Source organism: Symphalangus syndactylus, chromosome 1 (genome assembly GCF_028878055.3).
Source record: "Symphalangus syndactylus isolate Jambi chromosome 1, NHGRI_mSymSyn1-v2.1_pri, whole genome shotgun sequence".
Taxonomy (NCBI): domain Eukaryota; kingdom Metazoa; phylum Chordata; class Mammalia; order Primates; family Hylobatidae; genus Symphalangus; species Symphalangus syndactylus.
The window spans coordinates 90912376-90924838 of NC_072423.2; the positions used below are offsets into that span (position 1 = coordinate 90912376).

At 45.9% G+C, this 12463-nt stretch overlaps 1 pseudogene; it reads left to right on the forward strand.

Moving 5' to 3' along the window:
- The first annotated feature begins 6015 nt into the window (after window positions 1–6015).
- Window positions 6016–7207, forward strand: LOC129486512 (nucleophosmin-like; annotated as a pseudogene).
- Window positions 7208–12463: the final 5256 nt, after the last annotated feature.

Consider the following 12463-nt stretch of genomic DNA (forward strand, 5'->3'; position numbering starts at 1 on the left):
AGACCCTCTCATATTGTTTTATACTATTTTATACTCAGTACCTGTTTTAAGAAAAAACAACAAGGAAGTAAAACCAAAGACAGGCAGCCCGGCGCCAAGCCCGAAACCAGGCCTGGGCCTGCCTGGCCTAAACTCAGTAGTTAAAAATCAACTCATAACTTAGAAATCGATGTTATTCATAGATTCCAGACATTGTGTAGAAGTACATTGTGAAACTCCCTGCCCTGTTCTGTTTCTCTCTGACCACCGGTGCATGCAGCCCCTGTCACGTGCCACATGCTTGCTCAAATCAATCACGACCCTTTCATGTGAAATCTTTAGTGTTGTGAGCCCTTAAAAGGGGCAGAAATTGTGCATCGGGGAGCTCAGATTTTAAGGTAGTAGCTTGCCGATGCTCCCAGCTGAATAAAGCCCTTCCTCCTCTCGGTATCTGAGAGGTTTTGTCTGCGGCTCGTCCTGCTACAAAACCTCTTGGTATGATACTCAAGACTAATATTAGGCCGGGCGCGGTGGCTCAAGCCTGTAATCCCAGCACTTTGGGAGGCCGAGGTGGGCGGATCACAAGGTCAGGAGATCGAGACCATCCTGGCTAACACGGTGAAACCCCGTCTCTACTAAAAATACAAAAAATTAGCCGGGCGTGTTGGCGGGCGCCTGTAGTCCCAGCTACTTGGGAGGCTGAGGCAGGAGAATGGCGTGAACCCGGGAGGCGGAGCTTGCAGTGAGCCGAGATCGCGCCACTGCACTCCAGCCTGGGGGACAGAGAAAGACTTCGTCTCAAAAAAAAAAAAAGACTAATATTAAAACTGACATTAACCATCCTCCAGGAACTAAGTGGGGTAAGTCAGGAAGTCAGATGTTTATGAAATCATCTCTAAAACAAAAATGACTAGTAAAAGGTTTAAGAACTGGGTGATGAGATAATCTGTACAACAAACCCCTATGACACAAGTTTACTTGTGTGACAAACCTGCACTTGTACCCCTGAACTTAAAATAAAAGTTAAAAACAAAAACATACATTAGAACCTAGCCCTTTAAAATCTGAACATGATTTTTTAAATATATTAAGTACTTTGAGAATTTTACTTAGAAGGTTCTTTGTGGGGAAAAGAGAGATCAGACTGTTACTGTGGCTATGGAGAAAGAAGTAAACATAAGAGATTCCATTTTGTTCTGTACTAAGAAAAATTCTTCCGCCTTGAGATGCTGTTAATCTGTAACCCTAGCCCCAACCCTGTGCTCCCTGAAACATGTGCTGTGTCAACTCAAGATTAAATGGATTAAGGGCTGTGCAGGATGTGCTTTGTTAAACAAATGCTTGAAGGCAGCACGCTTGTTAACAGTCATCACCACTCCCTAATCTCAAGTACCCAGAGACACAATACACTGAGGAAGGCCGCAGGGACCTCTGCCTAGGAAAGCCAGGTATTGTCCAAGGTTTCTCCCCATGTGACAGTCTGAAATATGGCCTCGTGGGAAGGGAAAGACCTGACCGTCCCCCAGCCCGACACCTGTAAAGGGTCTATGCTGAGGAGGATTAGTAAAAGAGGAAGGCCTCTTCGCAGTTGAGATAAGAGGAAGGCATCTAGGCCGGGCGCGGTGGCTCACGCTTGTAATCCCAGCACTTTGGGAGGCCGAGGCGGGCGGATCACGAGGTCAGGAGATCGAGACCACGGTGAAACCCCGTCTCTACTAAAAATACAAAAAAAAAAAAATTAGCCGGGAGTGGTGGCGGGCGCCTGTAGTCCCAGCTACTCCGAGAGGCTGAGGCAGGAGAATGGCGTGAACCCGGGAGGTGGAGCTTGCAGTGAGCCGAGATTGCGCCACTGCACTCCAGCCTGGGCAACAGAGCGAGACTCCGTCTCAAAAAAAAAAAAAAAAAAAAAGAGGAAGGCATCTGTCTCCAGCTCGTCCCTGGGCAATGGAATGTCTCCGTGTAAAACCCGATTGTATATTCCATCTACTGAGATAGGAGAAAAACGCCTTAGGGCTGGAGGTGGGACATGCTGGCAGCAATACTGCTCTTTAAGGCATTGAGATGTTTATGCATATGCACAACAAAAGCACAGCACTTTTTTCTTTACCTTGTTTATGATACAGAGACATTTGTTCACGTGTTTACCTTCTGACCTTCTCTCCACTATTATCCTAGTATCCTGCCATGCCCAATAATGATCAATAAATACTAAGGGAATTCAGAGACTGGTGCCGGCGCAGGTCCTCCGTATGCTGAGCGCCAGTTCTCTGGGCCTCCTTTTCTTTCTCTATACTTTGTCTCTGTGTTTCTTTCTCTTCTCAAGTCTCATTCTACCTGATGAGAAATGCCCACAGGTGTGGAGGGGCTGGCCACCCCTTCAGTTCTTCACTTAATCCAAGCACATTTTTCTGAAGAAAACAGCACAGGAAACATCACAGCACAATAGGCGAATGAAAAGTGACAGTTGTCTGGAAGAGAACCATCATTATAAAGAAAATTTGGGCCGGGCGCAGCAGCTCACACCTGTACTCCCAACACTCTGGGAGGCCGAGGCGGGCGAATCACCTGAGATCAGGAGTTCAAGACCAGCCTGGCCAACATGGCGAAACTCTGTCTCTACTAAAAAATACAAAAATTAGTTGGGTGTGGTGGCAGGGGCCTGTAATCTCAGCTACTCAGGAGGCTGAGGCAGGAGAATCGCTTGAACCCGGGAGGCGGAGGTTGCAGTGAGCCGAGATGGCACCACTGCACTCCAGCCTGGGCAACAGAGTGAGACTCCATCTCAAAAAAAAAGAGAGAGAGAGAGAGAGAAAGAAAAAGAAAATTTGAATTTATATGAATTACTTTATTACACTTAACATTTTATATGATTAAAGAAGCTTTTTTAAAATAATTCTTTAGAGAATCCTATATAATCAGTGTAGACAGAATGATAGAAAATCTCCTTTTGCACATGTTGTCATTTGTGTCATACTAATTATTGCCAGGCACAAAGTGTGAGGATTTATAGTCCAAGCTATATAGAAATGTCATTGTTAATAAATAATGCATCACAATAACAACAACAAAAGAATGACTAGTGAAGTCTATAACAACACTTATGTGGAAAGTGCTGGGCCAGGCACGGTGGCTCACAACCTGTAATTCCAGCACCTTGGGAGGCCGAGACGTGTGGATCACCTGAGGTCAGGAGTTCAAGACCAGCCTGCCCAACATAGTGAAACAGCATCTCTACTACAACTATAAAAATTAGCCAGGTGAGGTGGCAGGCGCCTGTAGTCCCAGCTACTGGAGAGGCTGAGGCAGGAGAATGGCTTGAACCTGGGAGGCGGAGGTTGTAGTGATCCAAGATTGTGCCACTGCACTCCAGCCTGGGCAACAAAAGTGAAACTCCATCTCAAAAAAAAAAAAAAAAAAGAGGCCGGGCACGGTGGCTCACGCCTGTAATCCCAGCACTTTGGGAGGCTGAGGCGGGCGGATCACGAGGTCAGGGGATCGAGACCATCCTGGCTAATATGGTGAAACCCCATCTCTAATAAAAATACAAAAAAATTAGCCGGGTGTGGTAACGGGTGCCTGTAGTCCCGGCTACTCGGGAGGCTGAGGCAGGAGAATGGCGTGAATCCGGGAGGCAGAGGTTGCAGTGAGCTGTGATAGCGCCACTGCACTCCAGCCCAGACAACAAAGTGAGACTCCGTCTCAAAAAAAAAAAAGAAAGAAAGAAAGAAAGGAAGTACTGAAAAAAGCGCTAAAGGAGCTAATGATTTTGATTCAGTAGGAACTGAGTTAGGCATCTTGGAACAAATTAACTATGATCTTGAGAGAAAGTGGTTCCCAGCAAAGTAAAGGCCTAGAGGAGAAGCCACACATGGTCCCTCAGAAGAATGGATGTCAAATCAGTGTGGCAAGAACATAAAATACACAGAGGGGAGAGGGAGGGAATGGAAGAAAAGTATGGAAAGGTACTTAAGGCTAAACCTAGGAGGGCTCTGAGCCCTCCTTTTTTATATGAGTTTTATTCTAGAGATAGAAATTATAGAAGGCTTTTGAACAAAATTAGCACACGCTCAGGCATGTACTAAAGCATAGAACAATTATTCTGTTAGGGAGTCACTTGAGGACATTCCCCAGCAAAATGATGAAGTAAATCAACAATGTAAGATTCATGTGTTGGCTGGGCGTGGTGGCTCACGCCTGTAATCCCAGCACTTTGGGAGACCAAAGCCAATAGATCATGAGGTCAGGAGTTCGAGATCAGCCTGATCAACAAGGTGAAACCCTGTCTCTGCTAAAAATATAAAAATTAGCTGGGCATGGTGGCACGTGCCTGTAACCCCAGCTACTCAGGAGGCTGAGGCAGGAGAATCGCTTGAGCCCGAGAGGGAGAGGTTGCAGTGAGCCAAGATCACACCACTGCATTCTGGCCTGGGCCACAGAGTGAGACTCCATCTCAAAAAAAAAAAAGATTCGTGTGTTAGTCAGGGTTCCCAGAGAAACAGAACCAATAGGATACATACATAGATACATAAGAGATTTATTATGGGAATTGGCTCACGTGATTGTGGAAGCTGACAAATTCCTCCATATGCCCTCTTCAAGCTGGAGAACCAATCCAGAAGGCGCTGGATCCAACTTTTAAGAAAAATGAGGAGAGGTCTTCAGGAGAGAGTAGTCAACAGACCTGGGAAACAATCAATACATATGAACATGGAAAGAAAAGAGAAAGAATCCAAGGAAAGGAGAGGACCCTGACCATTTTCTACTACACTCGGGAATGGCAACAAATTAAAGATCTGTTTTGGGAAGACAAGGCGGGCAGATTGCTTTGAGCTCACGAGTTCAAGACCAGCCTGGGCAGCATAGCAAAACTCTATCTCTACAAAAAACACAAAAATTAGCCGGGTGTGATGGTGTGCACTGTAGTCCCAGGTACTCAGGAGGCTGGGGTGGGAGGATGGCTTGAACCCAGGAGGCGGAGGTTGCAGTGAGCCGTGATCATGCCACTGTGCTCCAGTCTGGGTGATAGAGCCAAACATTGTCTCAAAAAAAAAAAAAAAAAAAAATTAAAGATCTGATAAGGCAGATAATGAAAGAAGAAAAGAAACATTCCACACTTACAAAGAACCAGGTGAAAAGAAAGAAATTTTTTGAAAAAGAAAAAAAACGAACAGAACCCAGGGATGGGAAAACACTACGCCCGACAAGAACTATCATCATCGTGCATGATCTGAATCTGCAGTGAACGCATTTTACACAGTCTCAATAGCGCAAACACAAGTTATTTATCTCTGACTTCTAGAGTCCACCTATGGCCCAATCGCATAAGACTTAACTGTACAGTAGTTCCATATTCAAGGAAGAAAGAGTTCCAAATAAAGGGAAAAGAAATGAAGGTAAGGAAATGACACCAATATCCTGCTCTTACAATGTGGGAAGGCAAGAGATATTGTTTCTAGTTGATAGAACTAGAAATTAAGAGTAAGTTTATTACTTAAATTTCCAATGATAGGCCGGGCATGGTGGCTCATGCCTGTAATCCAAGCACTTTGGGAGGCTGAGGCGGGTGGATCATGAGGTCAGGAGATCGAGACCATCCTGGCTAACACGGTGAAACCCCATCTGTACTAAAAATACAAAAATTAGCTACAGGCACTGAGGTGCTGAGACCTCTCAAAGCAGCTACAGGGAGGCTGAGGCAGAAGAATCGCTTGAACCCAGGAGGCAGAGGTTGCAGTGAGCCAAGATCGTGCCACTGCAATCCAGCCTGGATGACAGAGCAAGATTCTGTCTCAAAAAAAAAAAAAAAGAATAAAGCAGAAAAGGAGAAGTAGTAAATGAGCCAATCTGCATCTAGCCAACCAAGAAGTCAGTAAGTAATGTTAAATCAGGGAATTGTGGGTGTATACATTTATCCGTAAAAGATGTGGTGCAGCTTTTCCCTGGTGTCATTCCATCCTGCGCAGCTGTTCTCTTGAGCAGTGGTCGTTTATCTCCATCCGCCTTCTCTCCCACCTAAGTTCATCTTCCCACCACCCGATGGAAGATTTGATGGACATGGACATGAGCCCCCTGAGACCCCAGAACTATCTTTTCAGTTGTGAACTTAAAGGCCGACAAAGATGATCACCTTAAGGTGGATAATGATGAAGATGAGCACCAGTTATCTTTAAGAAGAGTCAGTTTAGGGGCTGGTGCAAAGGATGAATTGCACATTGTTGAAGCAGAGGCAATGAATTACGAAGGCAGTCCAATTAAAGTAACATTGGCAACTTTGAAAATGTCTATACAGCCAACGGTTTCCCTTGGGGGCTTTGAAATAACACTACCAGTGTCTCACGGTTGACATGTGGCTCAGGGCTAGGGCATATTAGTGGACAGCACTTAATAGCTGTGGAGGAAGATGCAAGAAAAGATGAAGAGGAGGAGGGTGTGAAACTCTTAACTATATCTGGAGAGCGATCGGCCCCTGGAGGTGGTAGCAAGATTCCACAGAAAAAAGTAAAACTTGCTGCCGATGAAGATGATGATTATGAAGATGATGATGATGAAGATGATGATGATGATTTTGATGATAAGGACACCAAAGAAAAAGCACCAGTGAAGCAATCTATATGAGATACTCCAGCCAAAAATGCACAAAAGTCAAATCAGAATGGAAAAGACTCAAAACCATCATCAACACCAAGATCAAAATGACAAGAATCCTTCAAAAAACAGGAAAAAGCTCCTAAAACACCAAAAGGACCTAGTTCTGTAGAAGACGTTAAAGCAAACATGCAAGCAAGTATAGAAAAAGGTGGTTCTCTTCCCCAAGTGGAAGCTAAGTTCATCAATTATGTGAACTGCTTCTGGATGACTGACCAGGAGGCTATTCAAGATCTCTGACAGTGGAGGAAGTCTCTTTAAGAAAATAGTCTAAACGGTTTATTAAAAATTTTCCATCTTATTTCATTTCAGTAACAATTGATATCTGGCTGTCCTTTTTATAATGCAGAGTGAGAACTTTCCCTACCATGTTTGATAAATGTTGTCCAGGTTCCATTGCCAAGAATGTGTTGCCGAAAATGTCTGTTTAGTTTTTAAAGATGGAACTCCACCCTTTGCTTGGTTTTAAGTAGGTATGGAATGTTATGATAGGACATAGTAGTAGTGGTGGTCAGACATGGAAATGGTGGGGAGACAAAAACATACATGTGAAATAAAATTCAGTATTTTAATAAAGTAAAAAGAGAGAGAGAGAGATGTGGTGCAATCTCCCAGAAGATATAACCAAAAGTTGTAAAGTGGCTGCCCGTAGGTAGAAATGCCAGCGTTGGGAAGTGGGGGAGTGGGGGGTGGTGATGGGGGAGAGAAGAAGACTATATCTTTCATTTTAAATTATTTTGTGCCATTTCATTTTTTAACTATATGCAATGGAATAAAATTATGTGCTTTTCCTCTCTCCTGTATTTCTCTTCATATCATGACTCTCCTCCCAATAAGACTTCTAGACTTCAGTTTTGTGTGTGTGTGTGGTTTGTTTTGTTTTGTTTTTGAGACAGGGTCCAACTCTGTCACCCACGTTGGAGTCCAGTGGTGTGATCTCAGCTCATGCAACCTCTGCCTCCCAGGCTCAAGCAATCCTCCCATCTCAGCCTCCTGAATAGCTGGAATTACAGGTGTATGCCACCATGTCCGGCTAATTTTTTTGTGTTTTTGGTAGAGATGGGGTTTTGCCATGTTGCCCAGGCTGGTCTTGAACTCCTGAGGTCAGGAAATCCACCTGCCTCCACTTCCCAAAGTATCGGGGGACCTGCCCCAATAATCACATAGGTTCTTTTCTATTTTCCTAATCGTCAGCTGGCTTGAGAAATAAAGGGAAAGAGTACAAAAGAGAGAAATTTTAAAGCTGGGCATCCGGGGTAGACATCACATGTTGGTAGGATCTGTGATGCCCCACAAGCCAAAAAAACCAGCAAGTTTTTATTAGGGAGTTTCAAAAGGGGAGGGAGGGTGCGAATAGGTGTGGGTGACAGACATCAAGTACTTAACAGGGTAATAGAATATCACAAGGCAAGTGGAGGCAGGGCGAGATCACAGGACCACAGGACGGAGGTGAAATTAGAATTGCTAATTTAGTTTCAGGCACAATTGTCGTTGATAACTGTGGGGAAAAGAAAGAGAGATCAGCCTGTTACTGTGTCTATATAGAAGGAAGTAGACATAAGAGACTCCATTTAGTTCTGTATTTGAGATGCTGTTAATCTGTGACCCTACCCCCAACCTTGTCCTTGCAAGAGACATGTGCTGTGATGACTTAAGGTTAAAAGGATTTTGGGCGGTGCAGAATGTGCTTTGTTAAACAAGTGCCTAAAGGCTGCTTATGGTTAAAGGCCATCACCATTCTCTTAAATCTAGAGAAAAAGAAAAACATTTGTCTTCTGCCCGTCCCTGGGCGATAAAACATCTCCAGGTAAAACCCTTTGTGTGCTTTATTTACTGAGTAAGGAGATAACCGCCTTTAGGAATAAGGTGGGGCTTGCTGGAGCAATACTGCTAAAAGGTTTATGGAGATGTTCGCATCTACATCTCAAAGCACAGCACCGGTGATGGTAAAGATAATTGTGAATAAATACTAAGGGAACTCAGAGGCCGGTGCCGGTGTGGGTCCTCTGTAAGCACAGCACCGGTCCCCTGGGCCCCGCTTTTCCTTCTCTACACTTTGTCTCTGTGTCTTATTCCTTTTCTCAAGTCTTTCGTCCCACCTAACGAGAAGCACCCACAGGTGTGGAGGGGCAGGCCACCCCTTCAGATAACATCTTATCAGGAGACAGGGTTTTGAGATCAACCGGTCTGACCAAAATTTATTAGGTGGGAATTTCCTCTTCCTAATAAGCCTGGAGTGCTATGGGAGACTGGAGTTTATTTCACCTCTGCAATCGCGACCATAAGAGACAGGTACGCCCCGGTGGGGGGCAGTTCAGAGACCTACCCCTAGGTGCGCATTCTCTTTCTCAGGGACGTTCCATGCTGAGAAAAAGAATTCAGTGATATATCTCCCAACTGCTTTTGAAAGAAGAGAAATATGGCTCTGTTCTGCCCGGCTCACCAGCGGTCAGAGTTTAAGGTTATCTCTCATTCCCTGAACAATTGCTGTTATCCTGTTCTTTTTTCAGGGTGCCCACATTTCATATTGCTCAAACACACATGCTGTACAATTTTTGTAGTTAACGCAATTATTACAGGGTCCTGGAACGATATACATCCTCCTCAACTGACAGGATTAAGAGATTAAAGTAAAGACAGGCATAGGAAATCACAAAGGTATTGACTGGGGAAGTGATAAGTGTCCATGAAATCTTTACAATTTATGTTTAGAGATTGCAGTAAAGACAGGCATAAGAAATTACAAAAGTAAGGCCGGGCTCGGTGGCTCAAGCCTATAATCCCAGCACTTCGGGAGGCCGAGGCGGGCGGATCACAAGGTCAGGAGATCGAGACCATCCTGGCTAACACAGTGAAACCCCGTCTCTACTAAAAATACAAAAAATTGGCCTGGCGTGTTGGCGGGCGCCTGTAGTCCCAGCTACTCGGGAGGCTGAGGCAGGAGAATGGCATGAACCCAGGAGGCGGAGCTTGCAGTGAGCCAAGATCGCGCCACTGCACTCCAGCCTGGGCGACAGAGCGAGACTCCGTCTCAAAAAAAAAAAAGAAAAGAAATTACAAAAGTATTAATTTGGGGAACTAATAAATGTCCATAAAATCTTCACAATCCACGTTCTTCTGCCATGGCTTCAGCTGGTCCCTCCGTTTGGGGTCCCTGACTTCCCGCAACACCAAAGTGCTGGGATTACAGGCGTGAACCACTATGCCCAGCCATTGATTCTGAGTTTAAGAGACAGCCCAGATATAAATCAAAATATTTATAGGAATCCAAATTCAAGCACCCATACATGTCCCATCCTAATGAAATGGGAAAAGTTCCTTATCCCCCTTGCAGGGCATGCAACAGGGGGAGTGGCTCACTTCTTCAGTGCCCCACTGCTCAAACCTCTACGGGAAGCATACAGATGGGCAGGTTGTGGGGCTCCGACCCCTCGGCAGCACCTAGGGGTGAATGCTTACAGCTCTGGAAGCCCCAGTGGGTGTGTGTTACAGGGTGCTCTTTTAGTTTTGCCACCCACAGGCAGCTTGTGTTAATCAGCTCTATCAGACCTTCTGCCTTATCACAAGGACAGAGGGCTTTCTGTATCCCTGGGTTCTTGCCTTGGTGTACCAGAAGAATCGGATCACACGTGGGCTTAGAGAATGAGTGCAAGGTTTTTTATTGAGGAGTAGCTCTCAGCAAGGCCAGAAGGGGGATGGAGCGGAAAGGTGGTTTTCCCCGCCGAGCTGGGCTGCCCAGTGGCCAGGCTCTCCTCCAACTGCCCCAACCAAACTCCACCATGACTCCATCGCTTGATGGCCTGCCGGCATCTGTTGGCGCCTGTCAGTGTGCTCTTCCACCAATGTGCTCCTCTCGGCGTCCAGCCACTTGTGTTCCTGCCCCCTAGGGTCTTGAGGTGTTTTTTTGTTTTGTTTTGTTTGTTTGTTTTGTTTTGTTTTGTTTTGTTTTGTTTTGTTTTGTTTTTGAGACAGAGTCTCGCTCTGTCATTCAGGCTGGAGTGCATTGGCGCAATTTCGGCTCACTGCAACCTCCGCCTCCCGAGTTCAAGCATCCTCCTGCCTTAGCCTCCTGAATAGCTGGATTACAGGCACGTGCCACCACCCTGGCTAATTTTTTTGTGTTTTTAGTAGAGACAGAGTTTCACCATGGTAGCCAGGATGGTCTCGATCTCCTGACCTCATGATCCACCCGCCTCGGCCTCCCAAAGTGCTGGCATTTCAGACGTGAGCCATCGTGCGCAGCTGGGTCTCGAGGTTTTTATAGGCACAGGATGGGGGCATGGTGGGCCAGAGTGGTCTTGGAAAATGCAACATTTGGGCTTGAAGGCAGGAGTGCCTGTCCTCACCTAGGTCCATGGGCACAGGCCCGGGGGTGGAGCCCTAGCCAGGGACCATGCCGTTCTCTACCCAGCACTTCCCTGCCCCCATCCCATATCACTAACTGAATCACAATTCTCTGGTCAGAGAGGAGGAGAAGAAAGTTAGAAAGAAGTGCTATTGCACAAAATGCTGATGTGGGCTTCCTAAAAACAGCCTCATGCCCCATTCCTGAACAAATTCATGGGTACTAGATCTCCTAAATAAGCTCAGGGATCTCAGAGTTGAAAGGTATGTGTCCCGCTTCTTATTTGAAAGCCCTGGAAGGCAGCAAGCTCAAGATACTTTTACACATTCTAGAATTTGGAGGGAGCCTCACAGATTCCCATCCTGCCCCCAGTGGGGTCAGCCAAAAGCCTTTTCCTCATGTAGCTGAGACTGGTGGGGATGGGAAGTTGCTAGGCAGTAAGAACGTAGTAAAGGCAGCCTGCCGGTTCCCCAGTGGACCTTCAGAAAATGTTAGTTGCGGCCAGGTGTAGTGGCTCACACCTATAATCCCAGCACTTTGGGAGGCCAAGGTGGGCAAATCACTTGAGGTCAGGAGTTTGAGACCAGCCTAGCCGAGATGTTGAAATCCCATCCCTACTAAAAATACAAAAATTAGCTGGGTGTGGTGGTGCATGCCTGTAATCCCAGATACTTGGGTGGCTGAGGCAGGAGAATCATGTCTGAGCCTCGGGAGGTGGAGACTGTAGCCAGCCAAGATCACACCACTATACTCCAGCCTGGGCAACACAGCGAGACTCCGTCTCAAAGAAGAAAGAAAGAAAGGAAAGAAAGGGAAGGAAGGGAAGGAAAGAAAGGAAATGTTAGTTGCTTCTTTCTTTTTTTCTTCTCTTCCTCCCTCCCACCCCCATTTCTTCTTTGTCAGTCTCTGTAATATGCCTCTTTCATTTCTGACCCAGACCCTCCCTGCCCAGTCCCTCCTTTTCTGGTCCCACCTCCTCTCCCCAACTCTGGCATTCCCTAATCCAACCCTCCTTCTCCTAGAACATCCAGAGCCACTGTAGTTAGAATCACCTCCTTGGGGATCTAGTCAACCTCCCTAGTCACACAAGTGGGTTACTCCTCCCTTCAAAAATCCCTCTAAAATGATAGTAAACAATCTTAAAAAGAATACTACCCACAAAGACAGGAAGAATGGGAGAGATGACAATGGCAGGTAAAAAAGGTCACTTTGGAAGATGAATAACAAATGGCAGATTAAAGGAAGTTATAATCTACTTGAGAGGTGAATCCATTTGTTCTGGAGAATGCTTGGGAGACTCAGTGCTTAGACACACAGGAATCTCAAAGATGGGGAGGCAGGAGTGGCAGGTGTTCCCAGTTGTCTCTCCAATAGCCTGTCACCCTTCCTTCTTGCCAAAAGACCTTGATTTTATCCAGGGCCCTGATGTACCCTGCTAAAATAAAAACTAACTCCCCAGACTCTCTTGCCACTAGGGGTAGCCCCGTAATCCAG